The sequence below is a fragment of the Canis lupus genome, chromosome 13 (assembly GCF_011100685.1).
Source record: "Canis lupus familiaris isolate Mischka breed German Shepherd chromosome 13, alternate assembly UU_Cfam_GSD_1.0, whole genome shotgun sequence".
In the NCBI taxonomy this organism is placed as follows: domain Eukaryota; kingdom Metazoa; phylum Chordata; class Mammalia; order Carnivora; family Canidae; genus Canis; species Canis lupus.
The window spans coordinates 10,880,472-10,907,494 of record NC_049234.1 but is presented as its reverse complement, the minus strand read 5'-3'; the positions used below and the strand labels follow the sequence as shown (position 1 = coordinate 10,907,494).

At 35.4% G+C, this 27,023-nt stretch overlaps 1 pseudogene; it reads right to left on the bottom strand.

Annotated features, from left to right (window-relative positions):
* Nucleotides 1–7,313: 7,313 nt before the first annotated feature.
* The window catches only part of LOC100855601, a 130,099-nt pseudogene continuing 110,389 nt past the window's right edge, over nucleotides 7,314–27,023 (bottom strand).

Sequence of the window (27,023 nt, the reverse complement as noted above, 5' to 3'; positions counted from 1 at the left end):
CACTGGGCACTTGAGAATGCTAGTTATTGATGACTCCCCAAGTCTACACAAGTCAGCTTTTCTGCAGTTCTGCTATCAGTGGCTATCTGTTTCAGGGGTAGTCTTTGAGAATAACTCCTCCATGCATTTTTTTCATACTACTGCTATCACCTGAATGGTCTTCTCTCCCTATCTCCATTCTGTTAAAAGTCTAGTTTTGAGAGACAGCAAAAGTCCTATGTGCTCCATGAAAACTATTTTTCCTCATCATCCTTAGCCATAAGTAACATAAGTAACATTCTGCCTGTTGGGATGTTTCTCCAATTGTGGTCTACAGACCAATCATTACAATCCCTTGGAGATTTAACTAGCCTCAGCAGTCCAACAACAACAAAAAAAAATAAAAGGCATTCGAATTGGCAAAGAAGAAGTCAAACTCTCCCTCTTCACAGATGACATGATACTGTACATAGAAAACCCAAAAGCCTCCATCCCAAGATTGCTAGAACTCATACAGCAATTTGGCAGTGTGGCAGGATACAAAATCAATGCCCAGAAGTCAGTGGCATTTCTATACACTAACAATGAGACTGAAGAAAGAGAAATTAAAGAGTCAATTCCACTTACAATTGCACCCAAAAGCATAAGATACCTAGGAATCAACCTAACCAAAGAGGTAAAGGATCTATACCCTAAAAACTATAGAACACTTCTGAAAGAAATTGAGGAAGACACAAAGAGATGGAAAAATATTCCATGCTCATGGATTGGCAGAATTAATATTGTGAAAATGTCAATGTTACCCAGGACAATTTACACATTTAATGCAATCCTTATCAAAATACTATGGACTTTCTTCAGAGAGTTAGAACAAATTATTTTAAGATTTGTGTGGAATCAGAAAAGACCCTGAATAGCCAGGGGAATTTTAAAAAAGAAAATCATAGCTGGGGGCATCACAATGTCAGATTTCAGGTTGTACTACAAAGCTGTGGTCATCAAGACGGTATGGAACTGGCACAAAAACAGACACAAAGATCAATGGAACAGAATAGTGAATCCAGAAGTGGACCCTCAACTTTATGGTCAACCAATATTTAACAAAGCAGAAAAGACTATCCACTAGAAAAAGGACAGTCTCTTTAATAAATGGTGCTGGGAAAATTGGACATCCACCTGCAGAAGAATGAAACTAGACCATTCTCTTACACCAGACAGAAAGATAAACTCAAAATGGATGAAAAATTTAAATATGAGACAAGATTCCATCAAAATCCTAGAGGAGAACACAGGCAACACCTTTTTTGAACTTGGCCACAGCAACTTTTGCAAGATACATCCATGAAGGCAAGAGAAGCAAAAGCAAAAATGAATTATTGGGACTTAGTCAAGATAAGAAGCTTCTGCACAGCAAAAGAAACAGTCAATAAAACTAAAAGACAACCTACAGAATGGGAGAAGATATTTGCAAATGACATATTAGATAAAGGGCTAGTATCCAAGATCTATAAAGAACTTATTAAACTCAACAGCAAAGAAACAAACAATCCAACCATGAAATGGGCAAAAGACATGAGCAGAAATTTCACAGAGGAAGACATAGACATGGCCAACAAACACATGAGAAAATGCTCCACATCACTTGCCATCAGGGAAATACAAATCAAAACCACAACGAGATCCCACCTCACACCAGTGAGAATTGTGAAAATTAACAAGGCAGGAAACAACAAATGTTGGAGAGGATGTGGAGAAAGGGGAACCCTCCTGCACTGTTGGTGGGAATGTGAATTGGTGCAGCCACTCTGGAAAACTGTGGAGGTTCCTCAAAGAGTTAAAAATAGATCTGCCCTACGACCCAGCAATTGCACTGCTGGGGATTTACCCCAAAGATACTATGCAGTGAAATGCTAGAACATATGCACCCCAGTGTTTATAGCAGCAATGTCTACAATAGCCAAACTGTGGAAGGAACCTCGGTGTCCATCGAAAGATGAATGGATAAAGAAGCTGTGGTCTATGTATACAATGGAATATTACTCAGCCATTAGAAATGACAAATACCAAAAAAAAAAAAAAAAAAAAAAAAGAAATGACAAACACCCACCATTTGCTTCGACGTGGATGGAACTGGAGTGTATTATTCTGAGTCATCGGAAAAGTCAATCGGAAAAGGACAAACATTATATGGTCTCATTCATTTGGGGAATATAAAAATTAGTGAAAGGGAATAAAGGGAAAGGAGAGAAAATTAATGAAAATATCAGTGAGGGTGATAAAACGTGAGAGACATCTAACTCTGGGAAATGAACAAGGGGTAGTGGAAGGGGAGGTGGGGGGGTTGGAGTGACTAGGTGATGGGCACTGAGGGGGGCATCTGGCGGGATGAGCACTGGGTGTTATGCTTAATGTTGGCAAATTGACCTCCAATAAAAAAAAATTTAAAAAAACCAATCCCTTGGAGATTTAACTAACATTGCAAATTCTAGGTCCATCTTAGAAGGAGGGGAATACAAATATTCATAATGTCCAAGATCCCAGAAATCCTGATACTCAAAGTTTAAGAAACACTGCTCATTCTAAATTAGCACAAAACTTTTCTTTCCTGTGGGACTCATCAGTTTCTGTCACGTGTTGAAGTTACTTTGTGTCCACTATTATATTGTCAGTACCTCACACCCATGGGCCATGCCTTCATATTTGTATCCTTAATAATATCTGGCATGTTGCTCTTTATTAGATAGGTGTTTAAGAAATATTTGTTTTATTTTTATGATTTTCCGAGGAGTTTTATTTCAGAAATAATTGCATTATTCTTTTTTTTTTTTTTTTTTAAAGATTTTATTTATTTATTCATAGAGACAGAGAGAGAGGCAGAGACACAGGCAGAGGGAGAAGCAGGCACCATGCAGAGAGCCTGATGTGGGACTCGATCCAGGGTCTCCAGGATCACACCCTGGGCTGCAGGCGGCGCTAAACCGCTGCGTCACTGGGGCTGCCCCTAATTGCATTATTCTAATCAACAATTTATAATAACTCATTTATTTTTGATGGATAGATGTCTAGATATGCATAGACAGATACAGATACACTATGTTTTGTGTATATTTACAGTTGTACTTCCTTATCGGCATTAATAATTAAGCATGGGGTTTAAAAGTCTCTATTCAGATACTTCTACAACTAGACTCAGCAAACTCGAGCGATAAAATGTAAAAATAAAAGATTCAAGAAAAGTCCAAGATATCCCATGAGCTAAAGAGAGATGCAGCTCAGTGACAGGAAAAGCTCCAAGGAATACGTTCCCAATCTTTAATCCCATGCTTCCTCTCAGATCCTTTAAAGAAGTACCCAAGCAGGTTGTCTTCCTCCTTTTGAAATTATATCTACTTCAGGCAAAGATAGCCTCAAAGGGACCAATTACAGTGAAACCAGGGTGGTTATTTCCTTTTCAATTCCCTTGGCTCAGTAAAGTTAGCTCCCCTTTCTCAGGCCTTCCAGAGGTCCTTCTTAGGACTAAAAACCTAGTCGGGCCAAACAACTTTCTTCCTTATAATTCCCTCTAGTACCTCACTCAGTAGTCCCTGTACCACAGCCAGGACCTTTAATAAATTGTGTTAGTAAAGTTGATGATAAAATAATCATCTCCTTGTTTGTACTCCATAATGTTCAAGTTCATTTCATGGACGGTTTAGCTTTATAAAGGCAACGTATCTCAAGCAGAGAGGATTAAACTCTGAATTTTCAGAAAGGTTAATATCTGTCTAGTTATCTAGAAAGTTTCACATGAAGATCAATTAATCTATTTTTTTTCTTTCAAACTAGGCTTTCCTGTCTTTGGGGAGGCTGAGTATCTTGAAAGTCAGTCAGAAAGGTTTTTATTAAATAGCTCTACAGTCTAGCAACTTTCACTCTGAAAACCTTAGCCAGACATATTACTACAGAAGAGACCTCAGGCAATTAAATCAAAGAAACCCAGGACACACACCCATTATCCATGTTTCAACAGCTCTCTTTGTGACACGTACAACTCAGGTGAAACTCTCTTTTGTAATTCTTCTTAAATTTGACATGGTTCTATGAAGTCCGTTACAGAGCAATTAAAAAGAGAATCCAATCATACAATTCAACTCTATCTTAAAGTTGCAGCTTGTTCAGCTAAGACAGGTGAGACTTTTAAATAAGGAAAGAAAAAAGGTTTATAGAATGTATTTTCTATACCATTTTTCAATAACTATGAATTTGTGTACACTGTAGAATAACATTCAGATACCTATAATACCATATTACATTTTTTGCTATACAGTCTTATTGCTACAAGTTCAATGTGCCAGTTACTTAAATGTTAAGATTAAAGAAAATTTAAATTACACTTAGATACATATATTTTAAAATCATAGCTATTCTCAGGTAATGCAAACTATGATTGGTTCTCATTCCAATTAGTCTAACAGGAGGTGGACAAAGTTCTATGTTAATGAATCACGACACTAGACTTTTGATTTCTTTGGGGGCTAGAAATATATTAAGAAAAAGAAAACCTATTATTTGTTATATTATCAATCTTACAAAGAGAACTGGATGCAGTGAGGACAGTGCTCTTGAATTCTAGCCTTTGCTTTACTGTTACTGATCACAAGCATAAAACTCTGGGTGACAAGGGGAATGACAACAGATGGGGAAAGGGGACTATTTTGAGTGTGCATTATGTGCCAGAAACTTGATAAATGTTGTAGATTAACATCACCAGTAACCTCCCAATTACTTCCCCATCATAGAAATTTCTGCATGTGGATCAAGTCAGTAAACCTCAACAGTTCTGCTCCTTGTTGTCAGCTATAAAATGAAGTAAGCGTTTGCACAGTTGATCATTAAAGCATTTAAAAATGTCTTATTTAATTCTTCCCTATATCTATGGACTCCTAAACAAGAGAAAAATGGAACACAGAGGGACAAATAATCCTGAAGTTTGGGTTATTTAGGAGGCATTTGCTAGTCTTAGAAAAACAAGGAAAGCCTGACAAAGAAAGGGGAACAAGGCTATATGTGGAACCAGAACCATGCCTTATTTCTATGTAAGGACAGAACTGATAAAAAGCTGGACTCTTAGCAAAAGGATATACTAGGAAAAAGGAGAAAGTTTATCTGATTGATTTAGGCTCCACAAAGAAAAAAGAGTCTCCCATAGGAATTCACAACAAAAGTCTATCCTGTTGTATGTGAGTATTGAATTGTCACTATCTGTGTTGTCCAGACACTCCAACGCTGAGAAGTTGCCATAAAAAGCCATCCCAGGCTGGTAGCAGCCTTGTCAAGACACCAACTAAAATATCCTCTGCAAGAACACATCCTCATCTTAAACCTCACAGAATTCTCTCAGATAACGCCCTGTGTACATGAGCTTATAAGCTCTAATTTTACAATATGTACCAGGAAATTAGTCAATATTAGACACAGTTTTCAGGAAAACAAACTGCAGAATTCCACTTACAACTCCAGGTTAAGACAAGAAGGCAATGACGAGTTCAAACTGTTACACAGATGTTGGGTGGGGGAAAGGAGAGGAAACTAAAAAGATTAATTAGCATTAAGCATTGCTAAATAAAAGTATAGGTATTAATATTTAAGATTAACTTCAAAAATAATAAAATGCGTAAACTTCAATTCAGTGCAAAGGGTGCTGGGGAACAAGAATTAAAATAAAACAATCCACTTTTAGATACATTCTAAAAACAAGTATGTTCTCCAGAAATATCAAATTATATGTTGAAGAAGTCATCTAGATAGCATAAAATAGATACGTATAAATCTATCAGTAATAATAAAGAATATAAATTTTTCACTTTTTAATACTGTTACTGGAAGATTTGTTTCCAAAGAGTAGCCTTCATACTGCATAGCTTTTAGTACTTCTCTTAGGATTTGTGGCATATTGCAGATATCAGATTGAGAACCAGCCCCAGTGTAGTATGTATTTAATGCTGAACAATATAGTCATGTTTTCCTTTCTGATTAAACTCTCAAGGAAGAGAAAAGTGTTTTTGGTAACAAGAAAGTATTTATTAGTACCTAATTAATCTTGTTCATATGCTTCCCCAGAGTGTCATAGTCACAGTAACAAGAGTGTTACTGGTAAGAGTAAGAGTAACGTGTGTGATATGGACCCAGCATCCACCATCATACTTTCAAACAAAATCCTAGGAAATGCTTATCAGTGTTCCACTGTTTCTAGATGTAAGCTCTCACTGGTTTTTCTTTGGCACTAAGTGACTTGCTTTTGTTATTACTTGCATTCTGGCTGTGTCCCTAAGAGAAGAACCATCTCAACGGTTGAATTTTTAAAAATTCTAGCTGTTCTTTCATCTTTTATGCCTAGAAACCTATTTCTTCAGATGTAGCTTCTTGGGCAAAGATCAGCTGAGCCATATAGGAGGAAATAAAAATCTAAGATTATTAACAGACATTCCCCCATGGGATGTATGCAGTAGCTTCTGGTACTCCATTAGCTTAAAATTTTCATCAAAGCTTTGACTTCTTGGAAAGAGAAAAGTTGCATTTAGTTACTTGATTTTGGAAACTATGGTTGACATGGGACCTTATATAACCTCCATGCCTTTGAATTGCCTGTGGTCTTTCTTGACTCAAATAAAAGGAAATAAAATTGCAAAAAAATCAAGGGCATCTGGAGGGCTCAGTAGGTTAAGTGCCTGCCTTCAGCTCAGGTCATGATCCCGGGATCTTGGGATCAAGCCCCATACTGGGCTCCTTGCTCATCAGGAAGCCTAGCTTCTCCCTCTCCTGCTCCCCCTGCTTGTTCTCTCTCTCTCTCTCTCTCTCTCTCTCTCTCTCCTCTCTAATAACTAAATAAAAGAAAAAGAAAAAAATAATCAAACACATGATTTTTCCAGTGTTTGAGATAGAACTTTAGTCCAGAACCTTTCATACTGTTTGAAAATAATTTTTCATTTGTGAGAAGTATTTGCATCGTTTCCAGTCCTTGCTCTCCTCAAACACGCCTGCTGTAAGATCATGCCCCAAGGTTGTACTTTAATAAACATTAAAGTTGTTTATTAAAATAAAAAAAAAATTGTGGGCTTTTTTTTACTTCTGCCTTACAATCTGTTTTCAAATTTAATTTTCAAGTGAAGACCCATACTGCTGAAATAAGATAAAGGCACAATATGTAGTGAATTTATAAGATGGCATGAAACTCATTCAAATATGCACAAGCTGACATTTTCATTCAAGATGTTAATGTAAAGATTTCTAAATGGATCACCTGCTTAAAACATCATCTTTAAAATAGTAAGAAATAAATCACTATTATCTTAAGCTTATCTTCTCCAAGAATTTTATTTAAATGGCCACAGCTCCATCTCCACTGGAGGAAGGTATACTGTTGTAACCATATCAAATCTTTAACAGTCATGCTGTTGAAGAGTTGTCCACTCAATCCATCTCATTCTTAAGTTCCTCACATAAGTGAGTAGGTTCTGGTTAGTAAAGTTCACTGTTGTGTGAAAGACACCACAGAGCAAGGATGGTGTATGACTGGCCACCTTTTTGGCCAATAGCATGAGTTGGTATCAGTTTGGCCTTCTCTTTCTTCGTGTCTTTAAGATAAATCTGCATGACCTGTTTCAACATAGCAGTGAGGTACTTCCTTCTGCCTTCCTCCCACAGGCTCACGTTCATAAACTGCATTGCCAGGTTATATACTAGTCTTAAGTGGATGCTGTGATTCACCCGGGCTCCTATTTGGGCAGGTTACCTGGTGATATTCCAGATGATTTCCTCTCAGAATCTGTCTCCTCCCTTTCAGGAAGTGGCTGCACCAGTTGGCATTGTCTGTAGTTCATGATCATGGTCCTCCTGCAGGGAAGCCTGCATGGTTATTCGTGATGCAACACCTCCAACTCTTTGTGGAAACTATAGCTGGAGCAGTTGTAGAGGAAGCCAATCACCAGCAAGTCTGTGATGAGTTCCCCCTAAAGGCCTGAACCATTGGTGACCTTAGACTCCATGGGGCAGGCAGCCTTGCAGGGATCTGTCTTACTTCTGGCTTTTCAAGTGTCCCAAGTTAGCACCTCCAATGGGGATAAAATTTTAAAAGGTCCCTCTGTCCATAATTTTTTAGATGTCATACTTTTGCTGGTTGCTCCAGCTAGCACGTTTCTTGGATATTCCCGACTCAATTCCCCACTCACCAACCATGGCAGGAAGATGAGAGGTGGGCAGCAGAGAATGTGGTGCTGGGTGCCAGGTAAGGCGAACTGTAAGCAAAGTCCCTGAAGCACCAAGAATATAAATTTATTAAATTCAACAGTTAAAGTTAAAAAGAAGTTATTTGATTGGATAAAATACAAGCTATTTGCAACTTAAAATCCACATATTTAAGACATAAGACCACAGAAAGTTTGAATGTGAACTAATAAAAAAATGAAGTTAATATCATAGCCTAAAAATGGATTATGAAAAAATATACATAATTATAAAAAGCAATGAGTAAATCCACAACTACAAGAAAGTACAGCTTAACACAACTCTCATAATGGGGAAATAGATCAATGGGAAAAAATTTAAAGAATAAAGATCTGAACAATCTGATTACAAATTAATAATGAGCACATTTAACCCTGCAGTCAACAATTAGAAAATACGGTTTCAAGCATTTGCAGAAAAAACAGTGATACTGTCATTTATTTAACTCAAAAGGAAAACTAATCACATTTCAAAGGAACAATGTTTTGTCAGTTTACCATTAGTTAGAAATCAATATCCAAAAGATAAACAAGGAATGATAAAATAAATTTAAATTTTAAAAGTATATTTCTGAATAAGTGTGATGAAATAATAGAATTCCAGAAATACTTAACACTAAATGTAGTGAAAACTAATTATACCCTTAAAATGCTAATGGAAAATAAGCTATATAAAGATGAGAATAAAAAGCTGTATAAATATAAGCTTTATAAATATAAAATAAGAAATTAATAACAGAAAACAAAAATGCAATACAGAAGATCCTCAAATACAAATATGGGTTTATTTTTTTATTTTTGTATTTTATTTACTTATTTGAGAGAGAGAAAGAAAGCACAAGCAAAGGGAAGGACAGAGGCAGAGGCAGATTCCCTGCTCAGGGACTCAATCCCAGGACCTTGAGATCATGACCTGAACGGTGGGCTTAACCAACTGAGCTACCCAGGTGCCCAAATATTATTTTGTTTTGATTTTATAAAAGCAAAACAAGTGAACTAGACAAGCCACTCACAAGACTGATCGAGGAAAACAAAATAAGTTCCAAATAAGCAATATTAAGAATTAAAAAGGGGAAGGAATGCCTGGCTGGCTCAGTCCTGGGAGCATGCAACTCTTGATCTCAAGGTCACGAGATCAAGTCCCACACTGGGTGTAGAGCTTACTTAAAATAATTAATAATAATAATAATAATAATAATAAATTTTAAGAATTAAAAAGAGGAATATAATAGTGATTTTTTTTAAAAAAAGATATATAAAAAGAATATATTTTGAATAATTGAGCTTGAAAATTTAGAAAGAATAATCAGTAAATGAAAAAAATATAGCTTACCAAAATTAACTCAGTAAGAAATAGAAAACATTAATTGACTATAAAGTTTAACAAGATTGAGTCAATCCTTGAAAAAGGACAAATAAAAGGACACAGTAAATTTTCTTAGATTAATAAAGTGTGTCTATCAAAAGCCTACGGCAACAACATAATGGATATTAAAATGTTAGAAATATTAGATGAAGAGTTTGAATAAAACAATATCCAAATATCGCAGTGTGTATTAAATATCTTACTAATGATTCAGTCAGTGCAGGAAGATAAGAAAAATAAGTAGCAGTTTAAAGATTGGAATAGCAAATATGTTCATGTACTGACAATATAATTATTTAAGTGAAGCTACACATTTTTATACTTAATAGGACAGGTAAAGATTTTAGATAGAAGATGAATAATGCAAATCAATATACATGTTAAAGATAAATCAATATATAAAAATCAGTAATAAAGTTAGAAAATGTGCTTTAAAATAAATAAATCAAAAAAATAAAATAAAATAAAAAGTCTTCTTGATTTCAATTATGAATGTATAAAAGAAAATAATTCCAATAACAATTGTTACAATTTTGTGTGTGTGTTGGCAGCGGGATATATCCTAAGATTTATACAAAAGAAAAAAAAGACAAGAATAACCAAAACGTTCTTTAAGAAAAAGAACTGGTGTGTGTAAGAGGTGGATAAACTTGCACTATAAGGTATCAAGTGTTGTGGAAAAAATAATAAGACAGTAAAGTATTAATGTAAAGATAAAATCAACACACAAATGGAACAGAATAGGAGCCATCATAAAAATATCTTGTGTAGGGAAGTGTCATTTGTGATGAGAGATACAATCAAACATCAATGGGAAAAGTTGGAGTCATTTTTCAAAACAATGCTGGAATGATATACTAAAAAATATAAGTGGATTCCTATTTCACATCATTTCCAAAAGAACATTATCAGGAAAAATAGTATTAAACATTTAGAAAAAATATATACCTTCTTAACTTCAAAAATGGATGATATCTTAAAGCATACAAACAAAAAAGTATAAGCCATAAATGAAACTATTGACAGTTTTAGCTGTATTTAAATAAAAATTTATGTGCTCCAAAAAACAACAAAAACAGTAAAGAAAAAGAAATCACAGATGTGGGCAGCTAATTGCAAAATATATTACCAAGACAATTAAATAGCAATAACACATGACAAATACATACAATTCAAAAGAGAAAATGGGATTGTCAATACAAGTAGAAAATGTTCAATCTCACAAGTATCATGGAAATAGAGGAAAGCCAGAGTGAAAATCAATATCGCATACAGCAAACTGGAAAAAAAAAAATTAAGTTAATTAGAATGTGAATACACTGAAAACTTTAGCCATTGATGGTGAGAGTGCAAATGAGCACAATTCCATTTAAAAATCAAGTTGCTGAAAACCTATTAAAATTGAAGAGTTGCATATGCTTCACACAAGCCATTCCACTTTAGATTTATGCCCTGGAGAAATACTTGAATATTTTCTCCTACAGATATGACAAGAATGTTCAAAACAGCAGTATTTGAACTCCTAGGAATTTAGAAATAAATGTCTATTGGCAAAAGAATAGATGATAAATTCTAGTGTATGTATACATGGGGCACTCTCCAGCTCTGGAAGTACATTATACAGAGCTACATGACTCACAATGATAATATTTCTATAAAAATTAAAACAAAAATGACATCATATATTGCTTTTGTTTAATTTGTATACATATATAAAGTATAATTGTAAACATACATAAAGTATCAAGGAACAAATGAAATTTGTAAACACTTCAAATTCAAAATGATGATTAACTCTAGTTGGGAGGGTGGAGAATATGATCTAAGAGGATTAGGGAAAGGTGATATGATTGAAATATTTTACCTCTCAAGCTGCATTATGGGTATATTGCCATTCAGCATACAGTTCTCTCTCCCTTTCTCTCCATTTGCTTTTTGAAATCAAGATAAAAATAAATATATTAAGATAATTTGACTTTATAAGAAAATCAGTTTAAAACAAAAAATGCTGAAGTTACATTTTTCCATGAATTGACAATACTGTATATACCAATTTTGAGAGTAGAACCCAAACACAGTGGGATCATATCTTTGAAGGATCTAATCTTTCTGATTTTCAATCAGATAAATTTTCTCTGACTCAGGAACATGTAAATAATAACACTATAAAGGTACTTGAAGGCACAAAGAGCATGTCATCATGCTGGGAATTCATCTGCCTTTCTGATTAATATTAGATGTGAGCAATTTCAGACTACTGATTAGATTTATCAATAATTAATGTAATGTTATTGTGGATGATTAAGGTTATTTCTTTTAATGGGATTCTCAAATCACTTTTAACACCCTGAGATAAATTCTTCATGACATATAGCCCTGCATACACTTTAGCAAGCCTACCAGACATGTTTTATAATAGTGATTCAACCAATCTCAGGGCACCTATGAGAAGGAATTTTTTTCAGGCTTGTCTAATAAATGCTTATAATAAATGCAGAAAACCTTTAGGGGTAGCAAGACTGCTCTCTATATTTACTCTTGGCAACTTTCTTTTACCATTCTGTGATTTAATTTATTTCATAGTCAGTCATGTTTATTCTGTAATTTTATTCACATATGAGAAAATAAAGTAGAAATAACAGCTTCAAAGTCTATTTTTTAAAGATTTTATTTATTTATTCATGAAAGACACACATACACAGAGAGAGAGAGAGAGAGAGAGGCAGAGACACAGGCAGAGGGAGAAGCAGGCTCCACGCAGGGAACCTGATGTGGGACTCGATCTCAGGACTCCAGGATCACACCCTGGGCCGAAGGCAGGTGCCAAACCACTGACCCACCCAGGGTTCCCCCTTTCAAAGTCTATTTGGTATGCAGTATTGTAATACATCAACTGGTAGTGGTTCTTTTTGTATATTTATAGAAATATAAATTTCTATAGAAAAAAGCTATTTATCTTCATAAGAAAAATAGACTATGCCATTATATCAGAATGTGATTATTTTCCCTTTCTGTGATATTCCCTGGTGTCTTAGAATAGTTACTTTAACTGGGTAAAATTAATATGCGTTTATACTCAAGGTTTATCCTGAAACATAAAAGTTAAGGAGATAGATAATTTATTGAGCCAAAGAAAACAGCTATTGGGGGATCCCTGGGTTGCGCAGCGGTTTAGCGCCTCCCTTTGGCCCAGGGCACTATCCTGGAGACCCGGGATCCAATCCCACGTCAGGCTCCCGGTGCATGGAGCCTGCTTCTCCCTCTGCCTATGTCTCTGCCTCTCTCTTTCTCTCTGTGTGACTATCATAAATAAATTTAAAAAATAAAATAAAATAAAAAATAAAATAAAATAAAATAAAAATACAGCTACTGAAGATAAAAAGGTGATATCATAACTTTAGAAGATCTAAGAAACATTTGCTCAGGAATCAAAGTAAGGAAACCACCAAGGAGGAAAAATATTGACTCATAAAAATAAATAAAACCATGAAATCTCCCCAGTAAGCAAATAAATGCAAAAGACATCATTGATGAGCTATCAGTTTCTTTTGTAAAATTATCAAAGATTTGTTTAAAAAATAATAATACTCAGATTTGGCACAGAATTATTACAATTTCAAGTATTTGAAGAAATGAACATTCCCATAAACAGCTAAAATAATGCAAATCAATATCTTTAAAGATCAAAATGTTACAAAACCATTTTGACCTAGTAACAATTTCCAAAATAATTAGACTCATCAAATAATCTTAGAAGTAAAAGTGGTAAATTTAAAAAACTTTAGTATATTAAAATATTTATTGCCACATTACTAGTAACAAAGTTAGAAAATATTTAACACCTAACAAGAGTTTTTGAATAAACAATGACATATAAAACCAGTAACAGGAAGAGGTAAGTTAATTAGATTACAAAAAAGAATGCATATTGTGGCCACATTTTTATGTTTTAAACAATTTCACACACACACACAAACAAGTACAATTTATTTTCTTTTAAAGATTTTATGTATTCATGAGAGACAGAGAGAGAGAGGCAGAGACATAGGCAGAGAGAGAAGGAGGCTCTTTGCAGGAAGCCTGATGCGGGACTCCATGGGGACCCGGGATCACGCGACTCCGAGATCACACCCTGAGACAAAGGCAGTCGCTCAACTGCTGAGCCACACAGGCGTCTCTCTCTCTCTCTTTTTTTTTTTTAATTTTTAAAAATTTATTTATTCATGACACACACACACACACACACACACAGGCAGAGACATAGGCAGAGAGAGAAGCAGGCTCCATGCAGGGAACCCAATGTGGGACTCAATCCTGGGACCCCAGGATCACTCCCTGGGTGGAAGGCAGGTGCTCAACCACTGAGTCATCCAGCGTCCCAACACAAGTACAATTTAAAGAAAACATTATTTTATTAAGCCAAATTAAAGCCAGTTCTAAATCTCAAGCCTCCAGGGGCCTGGGTTTGAAAGGTATACAAATACGTCTTTAATAGCAACACTTCCTTGGCCTTAAGTCATGAAAGCACACTCAGGCTTACACAGTCCAGAAAGTTTAGAAGAGAAGCTGGGGTGACATCAAGAAGATGGCCAAATAAGACACCCCTGGATCATATTCCCCTCAACGATAACAATTTGGCATCCATCTACAGACAAAAGTGCCTTTGTGAGAGCTTGTGGGATTTAGGTAAAAGATTGTGAAGTGCTGATACAGTCCAAACTCCAGGAGTCATTTTGAGAAGACAAACCCACAGCCCAAGCAGCTGATGTGCTGACCTGTGATTCTGTCTATAGATCTGGAAAAGGCTCCATATCCCTGAATACTTGGCTATAGCCATTCTGGCTTTGGTTCAGTCACCAGCTCTATATACCAAGGGACTGGGAAGAATCTAGCCAATCTGTGCATCGGGTAAGAAGTAAACATACCTCAGTCCTGGCTGTGGACCCTGATGTGAACTGGGAGCTAGCTCCAGCTTCTCTTGGCCTTGGTGTGGGAGTCCCTGGACATCACTGATTAGACAATCACTGGGGGATCATGGAGCCTTTGTTAAAGTCCAGGAGCCCAGCAGAGAAGTTCCAGCACACTGTTGGAGAACAAACCACTAAACCTGAGATTGGACACACTGGAGAGGGTAAGCAGAACAATTTGACTTTACCAATGTCAGTTCTCCCCCAGGGTGGCACAACCCAGTGCCAGGGAAGCTCTTCATGGCCCCTGATTTTTCCCACAGGGGAAAGTGAGAGTATGTGAGTGAGTGCCCAGCTTCCTTAGCTGTGTGGGATGCTGCCAGATAGGCCCATTTCTCCCTCACTGCACCCAAAGTAGAGAGTAGTGGGAAAAAATTGTCAACTAACTGAAATGGCAACTTACATAATGAAAAAAAATTTTCAAATCATATTTCTGATAAGAGGTTAATATCCAAAATATGTAACAAACTCATACAACTCAATAGCAGAAAAGAGAACAATCTAATTAAGAAATAGAGTACCAAAATAGACATTTTTCCAAAGAAGACATACAAATGGCCTATGGCTACATGGAAAAATATTCAACATCACTAATTACCTGGGGAATGCACAATAAGATATCACCTTACACCTGTTAGGATAGCTATCACCAAAAAGGCAGGAAATAACAAGTGTTGGCAAGGATATGTGAAAAGGCAACCCTTGAGTTCTGTTGGTGGGAATGCAAATTGGTACAAGCACTATGGAAAACTGTATGGAGGTTCCTCAAAAAATTGAAAATAGAAATACCAGATGATCCATCAATTCCACTTTTGGGTACCTATCTGAGGAAAACAAAAACACTAATTTGAAAATATATATGCACCCCTCTGTTCACTGCAGAATTATTTACAAGAGCCAAGATATGGAAGCTACTAAGAGTCCATCAACAGATAAATGGATAAAGAAAGCACACATATGTGGAATATAAGAAAGAGTGAAAGGTACCACAAGGGAAAGGAGGGAAACCGAGTGGGGAAAAATGAGAGAGGAAGACAAACTACGAGAGACTCCTAACTCTGGGAAACAAACAAAGGGTTGCAGAAGAGGAGGTGACAGAGGGGATAGGGTAACTGGATGATGGGCATTAAGGAGGATACATGATGAGACGAGCACTAGGTGTTATATGTTGGCAAATTGAGTTTAAATAAAATATTTTTTAAAAAGAGAATGTGTTGTGTATATATACACAATGGAATATTATTCAGCCCCAAAAAGAATGAAATCTTGCCATTTGTGACAACATGATGAACCTTGAAACATTATACTAAATGAAATAAGAAAAAAACAAATACTATTTGATATCATTTATATGTCGAATCTAAAAAAGCCAAACTCATTGAAACCAGAGGGAAAGGATGATTGCCAGGGGTTGGGAATAGGGAAAATGAGAAGATGTGTGTCAAAGAGTATAGACTTTGTTATAAGATGAATAGGTTCTTAGGGTTCAACGTATAGCATGGCGACCATAGTTAATAATACTGTATTATATAATTGAAAATTGCTAAAAGACTAAATCTTAAATGTTTACACCACAATATAAAAGTTGTAATTATGTGAGGTGATAGAAGTGTTAACTCACTCTATAGTGATAATCATTTCACAATCCTTACATGTATCAAACAATCTCATACATGTTAAACTTACACAGTGTTATGTGTCAATTATATCTCAATAAATCTGGGAACAAAAAAATAAGAAAACAAATCCCTTGTTTAGGTACATTTAAAACTTCACATCTTTGTTCTTTACAGGAGTAAGTCCATTTATGTTCAATTGGATATTGGTTATCTTAGCTTCTGCACGAGGGCAGAACTAATTTGTGATGTGCAAGCATCTTTGTATCAATGTCAATAAATATTACCTCCTCAAGAGGCTTTGCTTTCTCAAACGCCCCCAAACTCTAGGAATTCTCTATTCTTTTTTGGCATTTCTTGAAGGACACTCCTCCCTACACCCTCTAGATTTCTCTTCTCTCCTAGGTAAGACAGTTTGATTACTCATACTTTAGGATTGCAATAACATTTCCTTAGTAATCACCTATGAAGAGGGAATTCAGGCCTGCAGGACAGGTAGTTTGGGTAATTCTTTAAATGTTGGATGGCTGAAGACAAAAATTGCCTCTCATTTTTTGGTGATCAATTGAAGAAGAAAATAAGACAAGTGAATATGAAATTATTGATTAATCAATAATTATATACTAATCAATCATAGACTGATGTGTTATGTATTATAAGTAATTAACAGCACATTATTTAGAATCAGATTATTTTGCTTTGAACTTCAGCTGTGCCACCTACTAGCTGTGTGACATTGAACAAGACTCTTAATTTATCTGTGCTTTAGTTTACTTACATTACAAGTCAAGATAATGTATGTGTCTATATTATAGGATAGTTATGAGGATTATAGTCAATACTTTTTAGGATAGTTATGAGGATTATAGTCAATCCTTTTTTTTTTTCTTTTTGAGAGAGAGAGAGAGAGATCATGCAAGTGAACAGGGGTGGAGGGAGGGAGATGGAGAGAATCTTAAGCAGGCTCCACTCCTGGCGTGAAGTCTGATGTGGGACTCAATCTCATGACATTGAGATCATGACCTGACCCAAAATCAAGAGTTGGATGCTTAACCAACTAAGCCACCCAGGCACCCCAGTAGTTAATACTTTTAAAGATCTTAAGGTAGTGCATGTGGTATTATATAAATATTGATAAAAATAGTATAAAGTATTCAAAAACAGCACATCTTTTTCTTTATACCAGCTGTACAGAATACAAGGCAATTTGTCCAGAAGCCTCCAAATTTGGAAGATGTTCACAAATAGAGAAGGAGGAAAATCAACCAAAATCCATTAGTTCAATAACTTATTAATAATGTCATTAAGTGACAATAGTTCAAGATGACAGTTCCTGGAGAGGAGTAAGATAATTAAAGATTTTATGGAACAAACTAAGAAAGATTGATCAAAGTCCAGTTTTCTTTCAAGAATTGTTCACTGTTAAAATTTTCAGAAGGCAAAAAAAAAATTTTTTTTTCAGAAGGCATGGGGAATCAGAGGATGTGTTAATGATGGGAAAGGTTGCAAGACCTCAAGACCAAGAGTGCAGCTAGCCATTAATTGATTTAGCCATTAATTGGCTGCTCTTTTGATTAGGGAAAAGGGAGGACCAGTTTGGAGGCTATGATCCTGTTAGGGTCTGCTGAAAATTTTCAGTTCTTCAGCATCTTTAACCCAAGACAAAAGAAAGAAGAGAGAATTCCAAGAAAATTAAGATGCTAATGAGGAATTAGTTGAGGGCAAATGAGGTGCTTTCTCACATTCAACTCCCTGCCAAAGACAAACTAGTCTAGATATGCATGGAGGTCACCAGAGATAGAATATACAAATATATAGTTACAAAAAAAAAAAAAAAATATATATATATAGTTACACTGTTTACATCACATCCCTGGTGTAGTGAGTTGCTGTAATTATTAGAAATTTACATCCCAAGGATCATAAAGTAGCTAGGAAGAAAGGCAACTTACTAACCAAACATTATTACCAGAGACTCTTGTATTCACACATGTAATGTTAGAAATGGGGTTTTATGGGTAAAATTAATGGACATTTGGGTAATATATATCAAAAATGAGTTATCATTGGTGCATAAGCAATAAAAGGTATTCAAGAAGTGTGAGTTTAATAAAATATCAAATATTCTTCCCATATAAATGAAATATAAAAGTCTATGAGAAAAAAAAAGAGTCTATGAAGCACAATAGCCCCTAAATTTAGAGTAAGTGATTAAAGCTTAAACTATAAATGATTTAATGTCCTTGACTACTTTGGAGGATTTGTGGCCTCTTGATTCAAGTAGATGCTCAGCTGAATCCTCAAGCTAGAATCCTGTTAAATTATCTTCAGGTGAAAGTTACAGAAAAAATGTTTGCCAAAGTGGCCAAGGACCAGAAAAAAAATTCAGAGAGAAAGAGCCACAGCCGCATCAAATTTAGAGAACAAGTTGTATGACAATTTTTTTTTTTTGCTTTGTAGTATATATGTGCCATGTTTTATATATGGAGGAATTTTGTCCCTTACTCTCACCACTTTTGAACAAAGCAAAACCAACATTCTAACAAACAAACAAACAAAATAGGTCAGCATGACCAAATTGGTATAGATTAATTTGTATTTTAATTTTATTATATCAGTGACAATAAAGCATTGCTTCTCACAGTGAACAATTGTAGGTACTTACATGTATTTAGATTTCATGTCATGCCATTCAATCATGTTATGCTATATCACTATTTTAATACTATACACATTTAATTTGGGTAATAAGACACATGGACATTTGATTGTCATTATTTTTTAACCTGGGGGAGAGAGTCAGGTGAGAAGGGAACATCAGGGAGTTAGCTAGGAAAAGACAGATTCTGTATGGGTTAGTGGGTTCTAGTACCATTGTTAGGTAGATGAAAAGTTAGTGATACTATTAACTGTCGATTGATTTATTTGACACTTATCAGAGAACACTGTGGACAGCCCACTAAGTAATACGCTTTTACAACAGACTTAAATTTGCAACCATCTGTGCAGCTTAGAAACAGATGGTGAAAATTCTGGTTTGTTTTTGTAAAAAAAAACAAACCTGGAATTAAGGAAGGCAAAAAAATACTCATTTCACAAATTGGTACATGCAGTTACATTCAACCTATTTTAGTTTCTATAGGTTCTCAAACAACTGCTTTTATAAATCATTATAGTATCTTTAAATATAATCACTTGATTTATTTTGCATTTGCAGTGTTTCTTAAATTAGATTTATGCAATAAAGATGAGCAATATATTTATATCTGTAAGTATACAAATAGACTAAAATTACAACTCTATTAGCATGGTCATTACATTCTGTTAAAATACTGCTCCACTTATCTCTAAATTTGATTTATTTTTATTAAATAGTTTCAACACTAGCAGGATAAAAAGAGGGGCATTTGGGAGTTTTTGCAGTTACAACTTTGCTTTTCATTTCAAACAAGTTGCCTAATTATCTGCCGAGTGTTTGAGACTAAAAATCCCCAAGTACAGATGGTAAAGAGATTCCTTCTGCATTGCTTATTGACATTTCTTGCTTAGCTTGAGAGTGCCTTAGGATTCAGAGAAACCAGTTACTGTAATCTACTTTCTAGAAATGGCTAGTGTCTTATACTTTGTGATTAATTTAAATTTCAACAAAGTATGTTAGAATGGTGAGGATGTTACATGGTACCAGTCTAATTCAAAAGAATGTCCAAGACCTTGCCCTTCCAGATTTTCAGCTAGTGGGAGATAGAGGCATGGTGAAGGAGAAAGAATGACAGGAAATACTTTCCCTTTGAAGATAGAATATTACCCATCTCGTGATTGCAAAATTTGATGGGTTAAAAGACAATCCCAAATATCTACCCCAACTCTGTTTATCCACACCCAAATTTCCAGCTTATATGCATAAATTTGAGTCTGGCTTGAGACCAGAAATAAAGATGGGGCCAGCCATATTGGAAATAGAAGACTTAGTCTGTCGTAGAAACATGACATGGAAGAGCCAAAGCCAGCAATAGAGTTAGGGCCAGCTGGATCCAAAGGAAAATTGGCATGAAGCAGTGGTGGGATGAGTTCCCAAAGCAAAAATGGGGCTAGCCAGAAGGGAGGAGAACAAGTGGCCACATGGCTGAAAGAGAGCCAGGCTTTCAGGATTCCCATATATCCAAATCAGCCCCATTCCCCAGTGATCTAGATATAAGAAGTTTTCTTTTATTTCTATGTAAAGACACAGTATTTGGTATGAAGCCCAGAGCCAATACAAGGTCTTTGCCAACAACCATAGCCTAATTCAATCAAAATTCATAGGGAAAAATGTTAAAAATAAAAATTTAAGCATAATTATAATATTGTATTATATTACAGATACCTGAATTTGGGAGTAATACTATCATACTGATAATTTGATGACAATATCAAAATTGGTATAAAGTATAGAAAATTCAAATAAAGACAACATTAAATGATTCAAATATAATTGTCTATACAAGTGTGAATTTTAAAATTCAGTGAAGGTAATAGTGATGCTTTTCATGAAAATATTATTATACTCAATTGTGCCTCTTAACTAGTACTAATAACATGTGACCTCTTGTTATATTATCACCTGTGATCTGAATCTCATAGCCCTCCTTCCTTCTCCTGCTTTTGGAGAAATTTCTCCTGCCTACTGGCTTCTTTTCGAAAGCATTTAAACATGTTCAAGTCTATCTTGCATTAAGGTAAAATATCTTTCTCTGGCCCAGAATGACCAGGATTTTATACTTCTACATCTATAGTTTGATGAATGAGGGCCAACCAGGAAGGGGTGTAACCTTGCATAATCCCTGAACTGACAGCTAAAGTCTCTCTGCAGAGCACACTCCCAGCATCACCATCAACATGTCCTTCCTTGAAAGAGACTGGGTGACATAGTGCAATGTCAGCATGGTTCATTCCTTTAGTTGTTTGAATCCACATCTTCAAACACAATTCTTGAAGCAGTTCCACCGGGATTCTGATGATTCTTTCTTTTTTAGGGAAATCATGGAAAAATAAAACCAATGCTCCACAATTGCTGCTGGTCTCATCATCGTCTTCATCTACTATCCATCCCAAATCCTTAGTAACACCTCTGCCATCTTGGTGGCTTATGTATAAGTGGCATGACCCATACTCGTATGTCTGAGAGTTCTAATCCCATGATCATCATACTTTTTTTCAGCCCAACTTTGATGAATGTCCATTTACCATCAAAAGACACATTTAATTGGATGATTTGGCTGACAAACATATCACCCTCCTTTCCTCATTGAGTAACAGGAGCCCTATAACTTCCTAATCAAGATTTGTTACCCCAGCCTGGATAGTGACTCCCCTTCTTGCCTTCTGGTCCCTTAGAACAAGGAGCCTGAAGTCCTCAGGCAACAATTATCACTTAAAATTCAATGTCTGTTTCCTCAGTGGAAGGATATCTCATTTGAGAACTAGAGTTTAAACTAGCAGCCCACACTGCAAGACCTAGAAGTAATCTGCAGATAGGGTCAGCTGTTTGTTATAGTGTTTTCTAAAACATCAATAGAATTTAACCATGGCTAATTTTGTTTTCCTTATAGCTGCCAGTTTCTCATGATTTCTCAAATCCCTAATGTACCATGCTGGCTAATACATCCCCTTCCATCAGTATATAATCCCAATTCTTTACCTTATGCTAGGATTCACTGCTTCACCTACAACCAGTGATGAAATTCTCATTGTTGGCTGGGTAGCAAGTGATCCAGCTTCAAAACTTCATATTTCTCACCTGCTTTCTCAGACATGTTGGGCTTCTCTGGAAGTTTGTTCCAATATGGAATTTAGCATGCAGGTGGTTTATGAAGGAATGAACGGAAGGAAGTGGGAGGGAGTGGAGGAAAAATCAAGCTGTGATGCAGATCCAACAATAATTTACAGCAACCTCATTGGAAACTCTGGAGCTAGAATGGTCCTTCAGTTTATCTCAACTGGATAGAGATGTCCAAAGCTTTATCTGCATCATATGAGACAGTGGGTATGGGTCTTCTATAATAGGCTTGGGCTAGATGGTCTTTGCAGCTATAACCTCGGTATGCTCTGAAGGAGCTGAGACTGAAAGTTGTTTACTGACAACAACTTGTTGACAACAACAATTGTTGTCAGTAAACAACAATCTTAGCACACAGTTTAACAAATCCTTCATTGAAGGAAAATATAGTAGATACATAACTGTGCTCACCAATTATGTAATTGTGAAAGGTACCTTCAACTCTGCACTACTCAGGAGTGGGATTATTAGACATATGGCTAAATTTTAGTAAATTTCAGATGTTCTTAAACATTTATATTTCCAGTAACCTCAATATGAGTGCCAACTCCTCAGAGTTTCATCAACACCTAAAGGATGTTAGGTAATAGCATACCTTTCTGATTATAGCCCTGCTATTTGGTAAAAGGCAATTTTTACTATTTTTATTACTAATGAATTGGATATCTCTTCATATACCTATTAGCCTTTGGATATCCCCTTGGAAGTTGCCTTTTTACCTCCCTCTAGCCAATTTTTTTCCTTAGTGTTATATCTTATTTCCTTATATTTTTAAGGAACTATAATCTCTTTACAATTTCAGTTGTTGCAAATAACTTGTTTCTGCTTGATCACCTGTGAAATAATAAGGAATATATATATTGGTCTCCATTTCTGTTTTCTGACACAGAGCTCCTAAATCCCTTGGAGTCTTCTGAGTAATAGGAACAACTTTTGTTCTAAGGTGGAGACTCTCAGTGGGCTCGTAGAGAAGGGCTAATCACTAAAAATATCAAGCCAAGGTTAGAAGCTTGGCACTTTTGGCCCCATTTTCTGTTCTCCAGAGAAGGGTGAAGGGCTGAAAATTAAGTAAATAATTGATCATACCTACATGATGAACCCTCCATAAAAATCCCAAAAGTATGGAGCTCAGAGGGCTTCCAAGTTGGTGAATATGTTTACTTGCCAAGCAGGGAGTGTACCCCAACCATGTGGGAACAAAGTTTCCTGTGCTTGGGTCCCCTCCCTATGTATTTCTTCATCTAACTGTTTATCTGTACCCTTTGTTATATATTTTTAAATAAACTAGCAAACATAAATGTTTCCCTAAGATCTGTGAGCCATTCTAACAAATTATTGAACCCAAGGAGGGGGTTGTGCAATTTATAGCCAGTAGGTCAGAAATACATCTGATAATCTTGGATTTGCAATTGGTCTTTGAAGTAGGGGGCAGTCTGTGGGTTTAGGCATTCAAGTTGTGAGATACGGCGCTAATTACAGATACTTTGGTAGTTGAGCCCAGTTCCTTTTCCCTACTGAAAAACCCCAATTATTAGTCCCTATGCATATCGTGATAGTCCTGAATAAAAACTGCTTAATTATTTTAACAAGTGTCATAATAATTTTTTTGACATAATGCATGTGAAGACTTAGGAAAGCACCCAAAACAAAGAAGTCTGTAATGTGGTTATTTCACCATTATGAAGAGTGTCATATTATTAAGATTATTTTAATGGCCAAGATTCATTTTTAATAGCTCTTTCACCCATTTTGGTGGTGCCATGTAGGGCTCCCAGATTATGGTACCACCGTGGAAAAGGAAGGGTCCCAGCAATGACTAGAATTTAACACTATTTAATACGAAGTGACTTCAGAATAAAAATAATTTGTTTTAAAAAGAATACAATGATTTTGATTATATATATGAGAATGTAGACTCAGGTTCAGACAATAAAAGTTACTAATGAGCACCTAACTATGCAAATACTAAGGATATACAGATATCTTGAGAGTATTCTGATGGAGAAGACATTATCTAATGTCATAACAAAATTTTTAAAACATGCACTCCTTATGTCATTCTCCTTCACAAAGACTTCATCATTTCAACTTACAATCAGTGAAAGCAATTTTGTAGGAGTATTAATAATCTAAAGTTTATTTAGAATAATGGTTCCCAGATATGGGGGAAATTTTTAAAATAAAACTTCCTAGGTTCAACCTCAGAATTATTGAAACAATATTCCTAAGGATGGAGTTAGGAACACTTTTCATTATATGAGTGCTTTGAGTCATGTTTTATGATGACTGAAGAAATGATGGACAAATTATTAATGCCATATCTCTTGTTCAACGATTTTATCCAATCATGCTGCATTCATTCACTTCTTTACTGACAAAATATTTACTAACTCTCTTCTCTATCTAGCACTGTGCTAAACATTGGGAATATAATAGATACAATTCATACATTATCATATTGTCTGTTAAGTGATACAGAGAAATAATTTACAAAATAGCATAAGAATAAATATGACAGTTCTGCTACAAGGATGATAGGGGAGCATTTAGAAGGGGTTATTTTGAATGTTGGAAAGCTTTGGTGGATATTGAAGAGATTTTGAGCAGTGAGCTTGACATTGTCCTAACTATAAAATACCTTCCCAGGTAATAGAATATCCCCAGCATAACACAACCTTATTTCTAGGAGTGATTGACTCCCACTAATTATTTCCAGTACATTCTTATGATCATTCCTCATTCAGGTGTGCATCCTTCCAAATACCTTAAAATCTTATAAATCACAACCAAAATAGTACTTTTGTTTTACCCTCAGTACCACTTTTAGACAGTTAAGCTCACATTCAAGCTCATATATGAAAAATCCTTTGCTGCCTAGCTCTTTCAAAATACATATCAAAAGTCCCCTCAAAGAAGGATTTGCACTAGGAAAGTAAGTGTATGCCACATTCAATAATGTAGCCATCTATATTCCTTTACTCAGTACAAAGACAGAGCACAGATCCACCAACCTGCTCTGGGTATCCTTCAAGATTGTTATAGCTCAGAGTCCGTTATCCCTTGTGAAATGTCTAAATTAAGGCTTCTGAAGGACTTAACTAACTGCATTTCTCTCTTTCTTATTTAGCAGTGGCACATATATCGAAATCAGAACAAGAAATATATACATTAATTCATCGATACAGTTATTAAGCTAAACTTTATAAAGATCTAGGTTATTTGTGAGATCCATAAAAAATAAACCCTAAACAAGATTGACATTTCTGGAATTATCTGGCTCATTTTAAAACCAAAATTAAAATGAAGAAAAAGTTATAAGCCACTGAAGAATTTAATAGTTAAAATAGCATATACTAAGAGTTATACATATTTAATAGTTATAATTTTATTAAGCCTTAAAACTATTTTCAGAATGGAAAATAGAGAAGGAGGAGAAAATAATTTTTCCACAGAAGTTTCTCAAAAAGGGATAGGTAGAGGGATCCCTGGGTGGCACAGCGGTTTAGCGCCTGCCTTTGGCCCAGGGCGCGATCCTGGAGATCCGGGATCAAATCCCACGTCGGGCTTCCAGTGCATGGAGCCTGCTTCTCCCTCTGCCTGTGTCTCTGCCTCTCTCTCTCTCTCTCTGTGACTATCATAAATAAATAAAAATTTTAAAAAAAGGGATAGGTAGAAAGATCCTTCAGTTATGAGACTATGAAGAACCAACAATAGAATAGAATCAAATTGATTTTAAAGAAATAGGTCAGATTTTTAAAAGATTTTACTTATATATTTGAGAGAGAAAAACAGAGCACAAGCCAGGGTGAGGGGCAAAGGGAGAAACAGACTCCTTGCTGAACAGGGAGCCTGATACCTATGTGGTGGGACTCAATTCCAAGCCCTGAAATCATGACCTGAGCTGAAGGCAGACACTTAATCAACTAAGCCACCCAGGTGCCCCGAAATAGGTCAGATTTTTAATTTTTTGTTTAAACAGATCTTCAAAAACTCAGATAAATCTCATTTTACTTACTTGTGATAAATTTAAACATTTCTGATATTGCAGTAGGAAAAAGAAATAGGAATTGGATATATAACTGATATAATTGATTAGGTATTTTATATTCCTTGGATTTCACTATAAATGCAATGTACATATCTACTAAAATACCATGAAATTTCATTAGGTATTCTTGCCTAACTTTCACAAAATACAATGTGAAAAATCCAAATTAACAAATGATATTTTTAACAACTTATCTAAATTGAGTGAATGTTAGAACTGAGCTACTGAGATACTAATGATCCTGAATGCTAGCTGCATGCAATATTTAGCTGTAGTCATTGGATCGAGATAAAATATTACTACAGTTGTATAGAATTTTAGGAATAGCTTTGTATTTGAAATTATGAAAATAGCAGCATCAAGTTCAGAAAATGAGTACAAAATCAATTACAAAATTAAATAAAGGCTCAACTACTGAGATACCTGTGACAAAAATAATCTTTCATTTTTGTACCTTATACCAATAGTTTAGAAAAAATGAAAGCATGCATTCACCTCTTCTTCATTTTAACTAAGTTGTGATTTCTAGTTTAGTAATAGATTTCCCTAATTGGCTTACAAAATAATTTAGAATTTTGTCTCTAAAAACTTGAAGCTCTCATTCTAGAATATTATAGAGCAGATGACATTAGCAATGAATATGGGATGCAGGGGACCAAGAGGTGATGCAACCTCCCCCAGTTAGAGGTCATTACTCTAACAACACTCTGAAAATGCATTTCTACGTGTCTAAGAGATTTTGTGATCTCAATAGCTCTATGCTGACTATACACTCAAAGACAAAATAAAATGTACATGTGTCAATGAATTTCTCACTTGAGCAAGCTACTCTGCTATAAGTGGTCTGTGCTCCTCATCTCTACCAAGAGAAACAGCCATGAAACTTATAATGAAACGTCTTGTAGTACCACCAAAATTGTGGTTCATTTTATCCAATTGAATCAGACTTCTAAAAATGCAAAAGACCCATA